The sequence below is a fragment of the Rhynchophorus ferrugineus genome, unplaced genomic scaffold (assembly GCF_030347505.1).
Source record: "Rhynchophorus ferrugineus isolate W39M unplaced genomic scaffold, kcgeb_rfMv2 rfM8, whole genome shotgun sequence".
Taxonomy (NCBI): Eukaryota; Metazoa; Arthropoda; class Insecta; order Coleoptera; family Curculionidae; genus Rhynchophorus; species Rhynchophorus ferrugineus.
Genome location: NW_027472587.1, coordinates 29,793,839 through 29,809,114, shown reverse-complemented (window position 1 = coordinate 29,809,114; position 15,276 = coordinate 29,793,839).

Here is a 15,276-nt window from a genome sequence, read left to right as displayed (position 1 = left end):
AATTTTGTTACTTGCCTGTTGTAATTTTCGTGTAGCTTCTTCGCAAATATAGCCAAGTATTGTACAGATAAATAACGGGTATCAAGATAAAGTATATGACTAGTTATTGCCATCAATATAACGAACAATAAACCACAATTGATACTTGGGGCTCTATAAGTTAATAAATGATATTTAAAAGTGTTGTTTTTGTGGGTATATTGGCAGAATTTGCTGGAAGAAGCCATTTAGTCTGTCCGTATTTTCTGTAGTAGAAGCGCTTCTATAGTCTGTCAAATTGTCCATTTGTTTCAATTGAGACTCACGACATATTCGCTTGATAAAGATGGTATACAGATCTTGACGAATTTGTATAAAACTCGCAATGGACTACCTATGTTAATTAGATGAGCGTGAGGGAATAGACAATGGCTAAATCTAAGGATTCTGACTATAATGGCGTGAGTGACCTTTTGAGTAGGTTGTTAAAGAAATCTGATTTATAAACACAATAACTCTCAGAATCTGTAAGAGTTTGTTGTCAGTGAAATTTGACCACCGAAATTAAAAAGTGTTGTTAATGTATTTTTAATAATTGGAGTGAAGTTACTGGGAAGCTGACTGAAAGCTCCCATTATACCTAGTGCATTAGCACGCTAGTAAACAGATATTCGAATGTGAGGAAAAATCCATGCCAAGAATACTTCGAACCTTGACAAAGATCTTTTAGAAAGAACGCTATTGGGACCTTCACATCCCGAAACACATTTTTAGTTCCTTTTGACAGTTAAACGAATAATTTTTATCGTAAATGCTATAAAAATAAGGTTTTAAAACAAATTTCGTTAAAATAATAATTTTTTAATAAAAAATTGACAAAAAAAATAAAAAATATCTTATATAATATAAAATTTCAGACTAAAGCATAGAGCTAAAAACAATGAATATTTCAGTACCAGTCAGTAGTAATTGGAGTAATAATGTTACAGGTTTAGCTCTAAATTAATCATCTAGTACTATGAGCAAAAACATCCTAGAGTAGATTCTTAAAATCATTCAGAACTGATACTGCTTCTAATACCTCCCACCGAAAAATTACTATATTTTTAAATAAATGTTGTAGACATTGCATATAACAAATCATTATCAACCAAACAAAATACAGATTAATAATAGCTTCAACCAGACAGACATTATCTAACAAACAGTTACTGATTCATACTGTAAACGATTCTAGACTACAAATTACGTTGAACATAATAAACATTTTCGTGTTTTGCTCAAATTAACTCAACATTAGACGGTAAAATATTGGAACCAGGACGTCAAGGCTAGGAGTCAATATTTCGTTATACGTTTTGCATTAAAATTTGAGAAAAACTGATTGTAATAGTACTATCTGTAAAAATCATTAAGTTATTATAGTTTAGCTATTTGGGGAGCTATAAATGGCTGTTATCAGCACACAGCGATCGAGGATATTTGGATAATGTAGAATCATAAATTATAGCTAAATAACAATCCGAAATAATTTGGCATTGAATTTTTGGTGATTATTAAAGAAAGCTCGTGACCTGTCAACTGTAGGATTTTCCAATTTGGGTAAAGTAAATTCTATTTTGCCGATGCTTGTTGAATTGCTGTTTATTATTCACACATTAAAAGCCAGTCACACCATTAAGGGACACCTTCAATTTTTACTTAAATAATATCCCGGTAATATTAGAAAAATTATGGTTTGAACAAATGATTTCTCAAGGAGTAAATTTATATACTTAAAATATTATAAGTCAATAGAACTAAATATTCTATAAATAGAATACCTAAGGCTCCAAAAGTTTCTTTTTACACACTACACCAGCTTAGATATTATCCCGGTAATATTAGAAAAATTATAATTTGAACAAATAATTACTCAAGGAGTAATTTCATATACCTAAATTACCACAAATCAAAAGAACTAAATATTATATAAATAGAATACATAAGGCTCCAAGAGTTTGTTTTTACACACAACACCAGCCTAATTATTATCCCGGTAATATTATAAAAATTATAATTTGAACAAATAATTACCCAAGGAGTAATTTCATATACTTAAATTACCACAAATCAAAAGAACTAAATATTCTATAAATAGAATACCTAAGGCTCCAAGAGTTTGTTTTTACACACTACACCAGCTTAAATATTATCCCGGTAATATTATAAAAAATATAATTTGAACAAATAATTACTCAAGGAGTAATTTCATATACTTAAATTACCACAAATCAAAAGAACTAAATATTCTATAAATAGAATGCCTACGGATCCAAGAATTTATTTTTACACAATACATCAGCTTAGAAATTATCCAGATAATATTAGAAAAATTATAATTTCAACAAATAATTACTCAAGAAGTAATTTTATATACTTAAGTTACCACAAATCAAAAGAATCCGATATATCTAGAACCCACAGTGTCTAGACATCGACGTAATGAAGAAGTCTCTATTCATGACTCTTGGCAAAACTTCTAATGGCCTGTTTGATGGTATCTATTCGGAGGCGTCTATGGACATCATTATATTTGAAATAGACATTATGACTTTAACAAAGGATTACAAAACTGTTCATTTCTAATGATAAAAATATGGAATAGAGCGATTATAAAAAACAATTTAATTTTTCAAATTACAAATGTGATTATTAAGTTTTTAATAGAATTTAAAACAGAAAATTTAAACATTCCTCATATTTTCTCAAACACCGTAAGACATCAATTACTTTACGAAACATTTACATCGCCTAATGTTTCCTAACTATGGTTTCTTTATCCCAACGTCTGAATATTTTTACTTTGATTTTATATCATATTTAATAAATCGATTTTGTGCGACCTACGGGATAAAAAACAACAAAAAAAATTGAAGTGTCAAGGCAAATAACCTAAATTTGCTTAGGATCTACTCGTGGATGATGACTATACTGCCCGAATTAGCTTTAGAAGAATACTAGAACTCTTATTGAGCATAAGTGAGTATAGCAGATAAAGCCATGTAATGTAGAATACTGAAAGAAGCAAATACAAAATACTACCAATTTGTCAAGGAAATTAGTAAAGACGTCTATTAAATCTAAAAACTGCTCAATGATAGCACAATCACTACATGGGAACTATGAATATAGTGTTTTAGAAATCAAGTTTGAAAAATATTTACAAACATATCGAAATTGTATCAATGGCAAACTGACTAAAACAAATATTATTATGATTTTAAGATAGAGATGTAAATGTATTTGACAGAGCTACCAAAATATTCATTTTGAACACAACTTATATTTTATTTATACACAAATATTTTTTTTCCATAAGTTTCTAAGATCACATGTAAATGCGATATTTCATAAATTATCTTAAAAAATCTGTTTATCATTTACATCTGCATTTTCGACTATACGGTACGACAGCAGACAAGCCTCGTTCTAAAAGACAACAGTTTAAGGCTAATTTTAAAAACTGATTTGAAAATGTTCCCTTACAAAATATAATTAGTCCAAAAATTACTACCGAGAGATCCTGATCAACGAGTTGAGTACAGTAATGCAATCCTACGGTTGTCTGGTGAAATTGAAGATTTTTCGTCTAAATTGAATCAGCGATGAAGCCCATTTTCTTCCACTCACAAGATCTAGTCAGATCTAGATCAGGATTTAACAACATCAGACTTTTTATGGGGTTTTTAAAATTAAAATTTTATGTGAATAAGCCCCAAAGGATTCAACATCTTAAAAACAACATTCGTCAAGAAATTGAAGAAATTCAGCCTCAAATGTTGGAAGGTGTCATTAAAAATGCATTAAAAAGAGCCGAAAGTTGCATAGCGAATCGCGGTCACCATTTAGCCGATATAATTTTTCAATAATAACTAAAAAAAAGTTTAACGACCAACAAACAACTTTTTATGAAAACCAAACGTACTTATCTTTTCTTTGAGCAAAGTTATAGGCAATCAAAATGGTAGCGGGACTTTTGCTTCGAGTTTTACATACTTTAAGATATTAAATTCTACTACGAATTATTAAACTAGCTCTCTGTTTAGTTTTTCTTGCTTTACTCGATTTCATTAGTAACATATGGGTTTATACATTATCTACACGCAGACATTGTTGCAAATGTTTTCTGTAAACTTCTGTCTCATAATACTCGTCTTGCTTGTGAATTAATCTAAGTACAAATGAAAAGTAGTAATAAATTAATGTATAATTGAGATTATACTAAGCGTTTCTAAAAAAGATTTTATAAAAAAAATATACGTAAATATAATACACGTATACCAAATTGTAAGAAGTTGAAAAATCATTTTCACATCAATCAAATATGTGTCAGTTACACTTAACTTTAAATGGCCTGAAAAATAACAAACTGTATAGAATCAAATGGGCATTATTTTGAATAAATACATTAAAACTGTCAATTGTATATAACGTGTTTCCTTTAGGCAAAACCGTAAATCAATCACCGACACACTAGGTGTTACAATCTCTCTAATTGAAGATTGAAGAGGAGCTCATCCTGGGAATTTTTGAAACAGTGTTGTGAGTGAAAGTACTGAACTTGAAAATGGTAATTAATTAAAAAAAACTGTTATTGGCTAGAAAAATAAATTAATAATAAGTTTTTTTATATTTGAAAGTCTCTTTTTACCAACGAGGGTTTATCTGGACTGAACTGACAGTTTAACGTGGGCTCCGAAACACAGTCCTCGGCTTTAAGCCCACCTACTGACGACTGGCCAACTTAGAAATCATCCCAGAAGACATCCGGACAACATTTTCCTTGTCGAATTTTGCACACTTGCCTAAGAACAACCACAAGTGTTAAACAATAACAAACATAAATTTATGACCATACCCAGCAGGATTCGAACCCACGACTATCGCAACAATAAGAGGACCGTCCTGTCGCCTTTACCACTGCGCCAACCAAGCCGGCAAATTATAAATTAATGTTCTTCCTATGACCAGTTTTAACCTAGAATTACGGAAAATATGATAAATACAAACTCATTCATACATTAATATCAATAATCACAAGAACTATTTATAATATTAGGTCAGCTCATCAGTCATCAAATTTTCCAACTCGCACACACACACACACACAACATATTATATTTGAATCGTAATAAACAATTGTTACTAATCACGTGGGATAAAATGCAATAAATAATATTACATCGTTGTTTTTAGTTAAATATTAATTAACCAGCAATGATATTTTATGTTAAGATCTAAAATTGTACGTTGTTTTCTTCATATTTATCGAAATAATGGATTTAAATAAGAAACTTATGAATGATCCATTCTAGGTTTTGGTATATCTTCCACGTACTACTTACTGTGACATAAAAAAGTCAGAGAGATGGTTACCAACGAATTTTTTGTGCCTGGCGAGATTTTTAACAAACAATGTTATTTATTAACATCATCATTAATCATGATTCCGAAACTGTTTCCACAGAGCTCTTACAATCTTTTTCATACTAAAACTCACATTAATTCCCAAACACATTATTTGGCTGATTTAGTTTCAATGACATCGTGTGTTGACTGATTAGATTAAGACTGAAGCAAAAGGCAATTCCAAAAACCGAATTCATGAATTGTTTGAAACTAACAATTATTTACATTAATACTTACATAATATAAGAAATACATGAAAGCACCTATTAATTGACCTTCTGCATTAGCCCTAATTGGATGCCGCTGATATTTATAATAGCAGTAGGATAGTAGTAGTCAATACTTGCCGCTGCTTTCAATCCCATTAGTAGTTCCGGTAAAATTAGTATATGTACATGAAATATTTTTTATTTTATAATTAAATATTATATTTTTATTGAACTGATAAGGACTGGTGTGACTCAAGGAAGTGTGTTGGAGCAAGTATATTATCCTTTACATCAGTGATCTCCCCCAACATTCTATAGCACAACTGCTACCTTTATTGATGATAGGGCAATATTAGCAGTAGTCAAGCCTGTAAAGAGTTCAACCTGGAAGCTCCGATCTTCTCGTGATAAAGTTACTATCTGCACTAAAGAATGGCGAATTAAATTGAGTGAAGCAAAACGTACACACATTGAACTTATAAATAAGAGGACCACGCTGCAACGTGTCGTTCTTAACGGCACACAAGTTCCATGTGCTAGTACATCAAATTACCTCGGCATGACCCTGGATACCAAGTTCAGTTAGAAAGAACGTATAAACAAGAAGAACTCAACATCAACTTCAGGAAAAAATATTGGTAGCTTAGCCGAAACTACCAGTCAGTCATCAACTTACAACAATTTTATTTTATATCAGCAGATACTGAGACCAGTATAGAGCTATGAAATTCAGCTATGGGACTGTGTCAGTAATTCGGGTGTCTAAGTATTTTAGAGGTTTCATTAAAAGAGTCTGAAGTGTAGTGTGAATGCGCCTTGATATGAACTCGTTCGTGATCCCCATCGGGATCTAGAAACTGATATGGTTATTGCAATATTAGCAGTAGTGGAGCCTGTAAAGAGTTCAACCTGGAAGTTCCAATCTTCTCGTGATAAAGTTACTATCTGCACTAAAGAATGGCGAATCAAATTGAGTGAAGCAAAACGTACACAGATTGAACTTATAAATAAGAGGACCACGCTACAACGTGTCTTTTTTAACGGCATACAAGTTCCATGTGCCAGTACATCAAATTACCTCGGTATGACCCTGGATACCAAGTTCAGTTAGAAAGAATGTATAAACAAGAAGAACTCAACATCAACTTCAGGAAAAAATATTGGTAGCTTAGCCGAAACTACCAGTCATCAACTTACAACAATTTTATTTTATATCAGCAGATACTGAGACCAGTATAGAGCTATGAAATTCAGCTATGGGACTGTGTCAGTAACTCGAGTGTCTAAGTATTTTAGAGGTTTCATTAAAAGGGTCTGAAGTGTAGTGTGAATGCGCCTTGATATGAACTCGTTTGTGACCCCCATCGGGATCTAGAAACTGATATGGTTCTTGCAATATTAGCAGTAGTGGAGCCTGTAAAGAGTTCAACCTGGAACCTCCAATCTTCTCGTGATAAAGTTACTATCTGCACTAAAGAATGGCGAATCAAATTGAGTGAAGCAAAACGTACACAGATTGAACTTATAAATAAGAGGACCACGCTACAACGTGTCTTTTTTAACGGCATACAAGTTCCATGTGCCAGTACATCAAATTACCTCGGCATGACCCTGGATACCAAGTTCAGTTAGAAAGAATGTATAAACAAGAAGAACTCAACATCAACTTCAGGAAAAAATATTGGTAGCTTAGCCGAAACTACCAGTCAGTCATCAACTTACAACAATTTTATTTTATATCAGCAGATACTGAGACCAGTATAGAGCTATGAAATTCAGCTATGGGACTGGGTCAGTAACTCGGGTGTCTAAGTATTTTAGAGGTTTCATTAAAAGGTTCTGAAGTGTAGTGTGAATGCGCCTTGATATGTACTCGTTTGTGACCCCCATCGGGATCTAGAAACTGATATGGTTCTTGCAATATTAGCAGTAGTGGAGCCTGTAAAGAGTTCAACCTGGAAGCTCCGATCTTCTCGTGATAAAGTTACTATCTGCACTAAATAATGGCGAATCAAATTGAGTGAAGCAAAACGTACACAGATTGAACTTATAAATAAGAGGACCACGCTACAACGTGTCTTTTTTAACGGCATACAAGTTCCATGTGCCAGTACATCAAATTACCTCGGCATGACCCTGGATACCAAGTTCAGTTAGAAAGAATGTATAAACAAGAAGAACTCAACATCAACTTCAGGAAAAAATATTGGTAGCTTAGCCGAAACTACCAGTCAGTCATCAACTTACAACAATTTTATTTTATATCAGCAGATACTGAGACCAGTATAGAGCTATGAAATTCAGCTATGGGACTGGGTCAGTAACTCGGGTGTCTAAGTATTTTAGAGGTTTCATTAAAAGGTTCTGAAGTTTAGTGTGAATGCGCCTTGATATGTACTCGTTTGTGACCCCCATCGGGATCTAGAAACTGATATGGTTCTTGCAATATTAGCAGTAGTGGAGCCTGTAAAGAGTTCAACCTGGAAGCTCCGATCTTCTCGTGATAAAGTTACTATCTGCACTAAATAATGGCGAATCAAATTGAGTGAAGCAAAACGTACACAGATTGAACTTATAAATAAGAGGACCACGCTACAACGTGTCTTTCTTAACGGCATACAAGTTCCATGTGCCAGTACATCAAATTACCTCGGCATGACCCTGGATACCAAGTTCAGTTATAAAGAACGTATAAACAAGAAGAACTCAACATCAACTTCAGGAAAAAATATTGGTAGCTTGGCCGAAACTACCAGTCATCAACTGACAACAATTTTATTTTATATCAGCAGATACTGAGACCAGTATAGAGCTATGAAATTCAGCTATGGGACTGTGTCAGTAACTCGGGTGTCTAAGTAATTTAGAGGTTTCATAATAAGGTTCTGAAGTGTAGTGTGAATGCGCCTTGATATGTACTCGTTTGTGACCCCCATCGGGATCTAGAAACTGATATTGTTATGCAATATTAGCAATAGTGGAGCCTGTAAAGAGTTCAACCTGGAAGCTCCAATCTTCTCGTGATAAAGTTACTATCTGCACTAAAGAATGGCGAATTAAATTGAGTGAAGCAAAACGTACACACATTGAACTTATAAATAAGAGGACCACGCTGCAACGTGTCTTTCTTAACGGCATACAAGTTCCATGTGCCAGTACATCAAATTACCTCGGCATGACCCTGGATACCAAATTCAGTTAGAAAGAACGTATAAACAAGAAGAACTCAACATCAACTTCAGGAAAAAATATTGGTAGCTTGGCCGAAACTACCAGTCATCAACTTACAACAATTTTATTTTATATCAGCAGATACTGAGACCAGTATAGAGCTATGAAATTCAGCTATGGGACTGTGTCAGTAACTCGGGTGTCTAAGTAATTTAGAGGTTTCATAATAAGGTTCTGAAGTGTAGTGTGAATGCGCCTTGATATGTACTCGTTTGTGACCCCCATCGGGATCTAGAAACTGATATTGTTATGCAATATTAGCAATAGTGGAGCCTGTAAAGAGTTCAACCTGGAAGCTCCAATCTTCTCGTGATAAAGTTACTATCTGCACTAAAGAATGGCGAATCAAATTGAATGAAGCAAAACGTACACACATTGAACTTATAAATAGGAGGATCACGCTGCAACGTGTCTTTCTTAACGGCATAGAAGTTCCATATGCCGGTACAGCAAATTAACTCGGCATGACCCTGGATACCAAGTTCAGTTAGAGAGAACGTATAAACAAGAAGAACTCAACATCAGCTTCAGGAAAAAATATTGGTAGCTTGGCCGAAACTGCCAGTCATCAACTTACAACAATTCTATTTTATATCAACAGATACTGAGACCAGTATAGAGCTATGAAATTCAGCTATGGGACCGTGTCAGTAACTCGGGTGTCTAAGTAATTTAGAGGTTTCATAATAAGGTTCTGAAGTGTAGTGTGAATGCGCCTTGATATGAACTCGTTTGTGACCCCCATCGGGATCTAGAAACTGATATGGTTCTTGCAATATTAGCAGCAGTGGAGCCTGTAAAGAGTTCAACCTGTAAGCTCCAATCTTCTCGTGATAAAGTTATTTTTCTGCACTAAAGAATGGCGAATTAAATTGAGTGAAGCAAAACGTACACACATTGAACTTATAAATAAGAGGACCACGCTGCAACGTGTCTTTCTTAACGGCACACAAGTTCCATGTGCCAGTACATCAAATTACCTCGGCATGACCCTGGATACCAAGTTCAGTTAGAAAGAACGTATAAACAAGAAGAACTCAACATCAGCTTCAGGAAAAATTATTGGTAGCTTGGCCGAAACTACCAGTCATCAACTTACAACAATCTTATTTTATATCCACAGATACTGAGACCAGTATAGAGCTATGAAATTCAGCTATGGGACTGTGTCAGTAACTCGGGTGTCTAAGTATTTTAGAGGTTTCATTAAAAGGGTCTGAAGTGTAGTGTGAATGCGCCTTGATATGAACTCGTTTGTGACCCCCTTCGGGATCTAGAAACTGATATGGTTACGAACACTATCAGAATATTTGCCGATTCCCATCAAAGAAAACCACTTTTAATTGTGGATAATATCACTAGAGGTCCTAAACAAAGAAAAAACCTTTTGATCTTAGAAATGTTTGAATATTAAGTGATTCTGTGGAAAATATATTTGTTGTAGTTGTTTGTTAGCAGGTTAAATCAAATTACAGTCAATTACTAATAAATTTTAAAAATATATATTTAAATATTATAAAAAATATTACATAAATTCACTCAAACATCAATTAATTTCTATCAATATTTGCGCTAATATCGGTCTTACAATGACATAAATCTCTTTTACTAGAGTAGTATAGTTTATAATTATTTGCATATTATTAACTAAATTCCATCTCCGATTAAGTGCTTAAAGGTAATCGTCTCGTAAACTTGCGCGAATTACGTAAAATTATTTAATTCTACTACAAATAGACTGTGAATGAATACAAATGGTTCATAAAATACAGGAAAACCCCAGCAGAAAAGAACGGATGTTTTGGACAATTTTTCTTTTTCATACATAACAACGTCCTACGAATGTTTATCGTTACTCAGAACATTAATCGCTTTTTTTATATATAATCATGTATATCATATTTTTATAACGAATGTGCTATATTATCAACTAAATATTTAAACATTCTGGAGTTAAAAGTATATTATTTATTTAAAAAATATTAATTCCAATGAAATGTGAACATTGTAAACATTATATACAATGTTGAATCGGCGCTTTTGATATTTAATATTTTGTTCATAGTCATATAATGAATGAATGAATAAGTTTTCGCTGTTTTTCAACAGATAACGCAACTTAGACTGCTTTGGATAGTACTTAAATTTTAATACCTTATCGATCATTTTTGTGAACTTCATGCCAAAGAAACAAAATGTTTAACTGCATTGCTTTATCATTAAAACAGTTATTAGGTAAAATATGCATAATATTAGTTCTAGTTTACGATAAATATATACAATAATGTCAACCTATTATTACCTATTTTTATATTAGTTTCAATTTATTAAAGTTACTAGAATTAAATCAATATAAATTTGACAGCCGTCGGGTCATTGGTTTGTGAATTATAACATTTTGAGTGAAGCAACTTTTGTTATTGTGAAAAAAATGGATAAAAAGGAATTTCGCATGTTGATAAAATATTGCTTTTTAAAGGGAAAAAATACAGTGAGGCAAAAACTTGGCAAGATTCCGAGTTTTCGCGGACACTGTCCCAGGAAAATCAAGCATAAAGGATTGGTATGTCAAGTTTAAACATGGTGAAATGAGCACCGAAGGCGGTGAACGCAGTGGATGCCCAAAATTAGTTGTTACCGACGAAAACATTAAAAAAATCCACAAAATTATTTTGAATGACCGTAAATTTAAATTGAATGAAATATCAGACGCTCTAAAGATGTCAACTGAACACGTACATCATATCATTCACGAATATTTGGGTACGAGAAAGCTATGTGCAAGGTGGGTGTCGCGTTTTTGAGCAAAAACAACGATGAGTTGATGATTCGAAGCAGTGTCTGAAGATGATCAAGCGTAATGAACCCGAATATTGCATCGAGTTCATTACCCATATGTGACAATGGATGAAACATGGCTCCATCATTTAACTCCGAAGTCCAATCGAGGACATTTTTTGTGGGTGTTAAAATTCGTTGATTAAAAGTTTGATTATTTTTTAATTTTTAGTGAGTTCCTAATTTATTTTTTGAAGTCTGTTCAATTTCTTTGTTAAAAATATTTTATTTTATAAATTGTTCTATTAAATATAATTGTATTTTACGCCCTGGGTTTACAAATAAGCCTACAATATTAAAGTTTACGACTAACAATTATGTTTAGCTAATATAGTTTTGATTTACATGTAGCAATATACGATAAATAATCAACTAACACCAATGCATATAATACTTTAATATACCATGTGAATAGTAATAATAGTCATTAGTAATAATATCGACGATTGTATCATTTGTCTGCGACTTATCGAGCGAACGTTCATTAAGTTCGTGACTATGTACGAAGATACATCACCCGGAGATAGATGCTAAGGCTTTATATCTTGAGATCATTATTCTCAGTACATCGCATTATATCGGTCGTAATAATAAACAAGCGTTTTCACGGAATTACCAACGACTACGGAGATATGGGATCATATTGGACGAATGAGATAATGGATGATTTAAACGTTATCCTGGTGGGGGTTCAAGTTCAAGGACGGTTTTTTCGACATCGCCGTGCGTTACCAGAAAATTTGCGTTATACGTGTGTTGTCTTTTATGTTTCGAGATATTGGGTAGGCTTGACGAAAGCATTTCGATACTGTTAGCTCAGTAAATCATTTTAAAATGTTACGTGGATCGACATCCATTTAAACAATAAAGAAATATTGCAACATACAAATAAAAATATAACAAATCAATTGAAAATTCCCCGGCCTACCATAGTAAAACATATTTTTTGGCAAAATTAATGTTTTTTATTCAACATAAATCCCTTCAAGGGTGATACACTGATTATAGCGACCCTCCAACTTTTCGAAGCCATTTTTGTAATACGATTTGTCCTTTGCTTCAAAATAGGCATCAGTTCCGACGATCTCCTCTTCATTCAAGGAAAATTTCTTCCCAGCGAGCATTCTTTTGAGATCTGAGAATAGAAAATAGTCGCTGCGGGTCAGATCTGAAGAATATGGTGAATATAGCCCAATTTATGGATTTTTGCAATCGTTTTCACAGAGTTGTGACACGGTGCATTGACTTGGTGAAGCAGCACTTTCTTTTTCTTCAAATGCGGTGATTTTTCAGCGATTTCGTCATTCAAACGGTCCAATAACGCTATGTAATAGTCGCTGTTGATGGTCTTTCTTTTTTAGTCAAGGTAGTTAATGAAAATTATTCCATGCGCATCCCAAAATACAGACGTCATAACTTTGCCAGCCGACTATTGCGTTTTCCTACGTTTTGGAGCGGGTCCATCGCAAGCAGTCCACATGCATGCCTGTCGATTAAACTTCGGAGTTAAATGATGGAGCCATGTTTCATTCATTGTCACATATCGACGCAAAAACTAGGGTTTATTACGCCTGCTCGTCTTCAAACACTAATCCGAATCATCAACTCGTCGTTGTTTTTGGTCAAGAGTGAACTCGAGCAGCACCCACTTTGCACAGAGCTTTCTGATATCCAAATATTCGTGAATGATATGATGTACACGTTTAGTTGATATCTTTAGTGTCTGCTATTTCATTCAATTTCAATTTCAACTTATATATATTTTTATTTTAGCAAATGGTAAATAATTGTAAGTAATGGACTGATAATGGATGATATTGATAGTATCAATGATAATAATAATGCTAGTTATTAACAATGCCGGAAAATCATTACCGATAACGAACAATAACAATAACTGATAGCAATAATAAACTATGCTGGGAAAAAGTAGAATATATACACACGATACAAAGGAAAAGTAACACGCGATAGAACAGCTTCTACCCTAAAACTAAAATTAATGGATTAACGAGATCAAGATCATGTCGCAAGTTTTGATAGTACCTGCTATTTGGTAAAGCCAATAACTTAAATAAGTAAAGAAGTAACCCTCGTGACATCGTGCTCTCATTTCTCCAACTCTGACTATGACGATTATGAGGTAAAAGTTCGCTAAATACGCCATCCCCAAAAGCTAGCAAAAACTACTTTCGATGGCGTTTATATTCATTCAAATTATCAATAGATCATAACTACATATTATATTTACTTTTACTTCAGTTTATGGCTAATAACAGAGTTCTAATTTATACTTTATAGTTGCAACCATAAACTATTATTAATTATTATTATTAATATACGTCTTTTCCGTATTATGGGAAAGGCACTACGATTGGTATAAATAATAAAATAACAGAAAATAATATGGAAAAAGATAAATTAATAAATAAATAATTAAATAAAGAATAATAAGAGGAAAATTGGATAATCTGTGAACAAACTTACCATTTGATGAAACTTAGGTTGGCCAGTGTAAAACATAATAAAATCAACTGAATAAGTTAAATATAGTGAGAAAAAGTATTAACAAAGCTCTTATTAATTTTATTCATATATTTTTAATTTATAGGCGCTCTCAACACTGTTGTATTATTTAGCGACTTTTAAAACACTGTCATTTAATTTTTTAGAAAATTAAACTTTTTTTTAAATGACCTAAGTCCCAGCGAGATTCGATCGTAGTACGTTACTCTAGTCGAACTGAACTCTTATCTCTATTCTTACTCTCTCTTACTCTTATTTTTGTTGTAAAAGCCATAAATCTCACTTAATATTATCCTTCTTCTTAGTTCACTTTACAATATCGTTTAAATCTTTTTAAAAACATACACAATCCAAAATTAAAATGTTTAAAATATCGAATAAACCCAAAATGGATACTATTAGATTATTGTTTTTAATTTCTTTCATTATCTTTTATGTTTTCAGTACCTCAGTCAAAAACTTTTGTTTCTATTGTTTTCAAGATATTTAGTGTGAATGTAACTTTCGACTGATAGAAGATTTCATTTATTTCGAGAAAAGTTTTTCAACTTTCAATTTCAATCAATTGTCCTAAAATATGAGAAACTAAATTTACCCCTTCTCAAAGAAATATTGACCTTTAAAACAATAAAGGAGACATACTCAACCAAACTAAACTGAAATAATAGCCGCACGTGCTATTAAATCAATATATTATCCGATCATAAACCATATCTTGTTCATTCACCCTGTAGTCTACCAAATACCCCACTGAGTCACAAACTGATGACCCTACGGAAAAACGTTAAAAGGTCATCGATCACAATAAGACTTAATTCAATAAAATCAATTTAAAAACAAAAAAAAATATGTAAAGTTCCTGTTAAAAACCGCAGTACATCTTTCTAAACCCAATACATATGCATAGTATATACGAGATCCGCTTCCAGCTCATTAGAAAAAATGTGTTTATAATTAATAACGGCAAGGTCCGGCGTCTTTGATATAGTTCCTCATCGTTACACGTACGCGGATTAATCAACCATTGTTACGTCAATCAAAA